Genomic DNA, 4,810 nt, shown 5'->3' on the forward strand with positions numbered 1-4,810 from the left:
TTTTCTCCACTTGCAGAGTTTATCCTTGATATGTTCACTTTAACCGGTGACGGATATCCTCTTTGTAGTCTTCTATCTAGTAACTGAGAGATATAATTCCTATTTCTCCCCTCGGAGTCTATCCTTGATATGTTCATCCTAACCGATGACAGATTTTCTTCCCTTCGAGTCTATCCTTGATATGTTCACTTTAACCAATGACGGATATTCTCTCTTTTTGGTCTTCTACCCAGTAATTGGTAGTTATAAGTCCTATTTTCATCTTTCCCCAGCGAGTCTATTCTTACCCAGTGACTGGTGATGAATATACCCCCTAGCGGCCCCCAATGAGTCATCATTGATATGTTTACCCTAAACGGTAACGGGTGTCTTTTCTGTCAGAATTTTATTATCTCCATACCCAGTAACCGATAGTGGATAATAGATTTATGCTCCTCCTGTATTGAAGTTTATTTCTTCCCCAATTGAGTTGAGTGCGCTTCCTTAGTGAAATCGTTGTTTCTACATGACTAAAGTATTTCAGTTTTATTCTGATATACATGTTTCCCCTGCAAATGTTCTTGTGTCTCCCTGGCTGAGTCTTTCCATTTTTCATGGAATTCCTCTAGTCTCCCAACAGTCTTTAAGTCGTAGCCTGGCCTACGCATAACCCATTTTATCCCCCAGAGTCTCTGTCTTCCTAGTCAGCTTTCCTTATGAAATACATTATGCTTCTGCGAACCTTCGGTCTCTCTGATTTCTTTTCCTTTGTGGCAACATTTCCCCACAGAGATTTATTTTAACATTCATATCATATGCATCATGAGGTCTCTTAGGGACCAAAATTTGTTTCTATATTTTGTTATTTAAGCCCATTCTTCTGAGTCGATACAGAGATTTTAACCTTCACCTCCTCAGTTAGAATGTCCTTAAATAGGGGCAGCTGTAAGACCCTAATTTTGACCCTAAGATCCCTCATGCAATCTCATCATATGCATTAGAATTGGGATCATACCTTGGCATTCTCCTTACCCCTCTTTCACCAAGCACCATGTGATTGTATCATACTCGTATATTATCATTTTACTAACCAAAATACAAAAAATATGTCTTTGCATTTGCCTAACTCTTTTGTAGGTAGGGCATGATCACCTTTGACCTATCAAGTTCACATATAGGGTTTAAGACCCTCATTGCTAAGAGCATAACCAATGAATGATCCACAGTGGCTCTAAGCATCATATATGATTCCCAATTATCTCTACATGTTATTTTGGTCAAGCATTCTTCAAGAGTTTGGAGTTGGTTTGCCTTGGAAACCCTAGTTCATCTAGGTATCTTGAGTAACTTCTTCAACAAGATTCTTCACCAATTGATCAAATTTCTCAAGGGACACTTAAAAATTCATCATCTCATGCATATGTTATCTACCATGAGCCTAAAAAGTCAAGATAATTGCAAGTTAGCAAGTTGGTTGATGGTGGTTGGCTAGATGGATTCATCTGATTAAAACTGGGTCTTCCTAGACCCTATCTCCTACAATTTTAATCATATGAAAATGATTACAAGAGAAAAGTTACTCTAAATTACATTCCAAACAACTTTCATGTTGAAGTATAGAGATAAGTTTGCTTAGAAAGTCATTTTCTATGTTGAAACATTATAGGTCATTTTTTCTAAACCCTAATTTGAAAGTCAACTTCCCAAGGCCATAACTTGCTCAATTTTTATAAGATGAAAGATTTCCAAGTTTCAAAATCAAATTCAAGGTGTCTACTTAAACTTTTATGTTTGGAGTGAGATCTAAATCAACTTTTGTGAGCATGTGATATGAGGATACATTATAGGTCATTTTGGACCAATACCATTGAACAAGTGATTTTCCTCAACTTCCAAAATGCATAACTCACTCATCCTAAATCCAAATGATATCAAATTGGTGACCATTTTTAAGTGATTTGAAATAGATACAACTTTCATGAAGACATTTTTCTCATTTGGAGCTCACATAAAAAGTTAGGCAAGGTGGAATAATTGAATATGTGACTTGACACTTAGAAAATATTTTGACATGTTAAAATTTCCAAACTTCCACATCAAGATTCACCATGATACAAGTTTCAAATGGAAAAATGTTCAACATAAGATTTGTTCCTCTTGATGTAAGTTTTCCAAAGAATCCTAATTCACTCATTTTAGACAAAGTTTGATGGGTCTGTGCATGGCTTAAACAGGTTTGTATCAGTTGGCGAGATTCATGATCCAAATGTTCAAACAACTTTTCCTTGCCATCCAAGCTTCATACAGACCTCATTTCACTTGATTGCGGACCTAATTGGATTGCTTCATGGGCCTGCACATGCCCATGCAAGCATGTGCATTGCATTGCCATTTTTGGAGAATTTTTCAAGTGTGAAAATAACACTTCCCATTGTTATAAATAGAGGTCCAATGCTTCAGTTCAGAGGACCTGGCGTGCCAGCTTTGTCCCCAACCTTCTAAACCCTCTCAATTCAAAGGAAAACCTAAGAAATTTCAACTGAAATTTGAGTTTAAATCTCATTGTTTGGAGATTCAAAAACTCCAGGATCCAAAGCTTTGTATTACTCTTAAGCCACTTCCACAAGCTCCACAAGTAAGATCAAACACGAATTGAAGCAGGAGAGATCCAGTTCTGCACAGCATTGAAGGTATTTTTCTAGATTTTTCTTCTCTTCGGTTCTCTCGCAATTCTCATCAATTCTCTTGGATCCTTGGTTGTCTGAAGTTCTACCAATGTAGGCAAGAAGATTGAGTTGCTTTGAGGTCAAATCGAAGCAACTCAGTTGACACACCTCAAAATTCAACTCCATGTATCTCTCTATATATTTGGAGTTAGTTAAAATTGACGTGATATTCGTGATCTACGCCATTATTAATATTTTTCATGATTTAATTGATTTTGTGATTATTTTTAATTATTTAAAAATACTTTTAAGTTTTCAAAAATTCTGAAAACTTTTATCCAAGGTTCTTTGACCTTGCTTGACCTATGATAAATCTCATGGCCATTTATTTAGTGTTTTGATGAGGTTTTAGGAAATTGACCAACCATATTTAATTTAATGCATTATTTTTAGTATTTTTAATTGTTTAAATGCCAAATTAATTGTGTATAGCCATTTTAATTGACTTTGTGAGTTTAACTTGCGTTGTTGGGCCTCGGTCAAGGTTGATTTGACTTTGTTAGGTTAAGATAATTGGATTTAGGGGATTGATGGAATGTACATTCCATCTCCCAAAATTAATTAATGATCCTAACTTGTTAAAAGTCTTCCTTTGTCCAATTTGAGTTTGATCCATTTCCCCTCCCTCTTCATCTCATTCCCCTTCTTTATGCATTCATGTCATGAACCTATAATATTTCTATATCCTAAGGCTAGTTGATTGCAAAATCAACATAATTATGGATGAGATTAGGTCCCCCACTTTGCATATTCTTTTTGTGTGTGGTATGTTTCATGAGCATAATTCACCATACTATGTCTCTAACATGCATTAACACCAAAATTCTATTGTCCGGCCTCAAATAGTTGTGACTTCTACATAAGTCCAATTACGATTGCTTAACATAGCGCTAAATTTTGACTCAAAAGGCATAGCATTCTAGTTAGTGAGATTGTAATTCCCCCTCTTTCATGGTATTGTGTGGAAACTTAGCCTTTTTTCCTTCCTTTGGAAGATGTCTTGGTTCAAGTATCCATGCTTGTGATAAGTGGGTTGAGTGTTCTCCAAAGAATGACTTGAACAAAAGAAAAGCAAAAGCAATACTAACTTCTAACTCATTAACAACTAACATTTAATTTTAAGTCATTTACTTTTAATGCAATTTAATTTTTGAGCTTTATTCATTTGTCATTATTCATATCATTCTAATTGTTTATGTTAATTCCATTTTCACTTTGTCCACTTGGACCATATTTTGTGATATATTTTGTTTGTGTATATTGTGTTTGTTTGTGTGGTCTTTGACCATTAATTTAAATAATAAAAACGAAAACCCTAAAAATATCTTGTGTGGACTTTTGGTTGATCTGAGACAATTGGACTTAGAATTTAGGCAACATTCCATATGCAAAGGACTTGGCTAATGTCAACTTACATGTAACCAAGTGCTTGTAATTTGAAACTTCATCTGATACATCATTGAAGATCCATTTGAGTTCATCTACAACAAGATCATTGTGAAGCTGTTATTTTGAACCTGTGATTTATGCATTATGGAATTCATCTGCTACGTGGGCAAATTTGAAGAAGATCATGGAGTTGCTAAGCTTGGATGTGGCTATATTTATTTGATGCCTTGCTCTTCAAGTTGATATTTTGTGCATTGTTTGTTGCTTGATTCTAAAAGTCAAATGGAATTTTGGTTTCTATATGACATTCTTGTCTATTGGATTGCAGCCCATTGGTCAGATCTTTTTAACCCTCAACTTTTAAGTTATGTTTAGGATTAGTCTCTTCATCTCCTCACCACTTCTTTAATTTCAAAATCTCTCCCTCCTTTTAAAAATCTTCTTTTCTTGTGTTTTGTTGATTTCTAAACTTTGACCACTTTTGCAAATTAGAAACTTTGGCCTTATACCATTGCATTTTCAAACTCATTTTCTTAATCAAACTTGTAAATAAACTTAAATATACTTGACTTAAAATTTCAAAAGCCAAAAAGAACTAACTCATTCAAACCTTTTTTAGGCCTTTGTGCCTTTCAAACTTAAATTTTTGTTAAAAGCAATGCAGCGATTTTGAAATTGATACCACACACTATGAGGTTTTGATGCCTCATTTTTAT

Source organism: Lathyrus oleraceus, chromosome 4, assembly GCF_024323335.1.
Source record: "Lathyrus oleraceus cultivar Zhongwan6 chromosome 4, CAAS_Psat_ZW6_1.0, whole genome shotgun sequence".
NCBI lineage: Eukaryota > Viridiplantae > Streptophyta > Magnoliopsida > Fabales > Fabaceae > Lathyrus > Lathyrus oleraceus.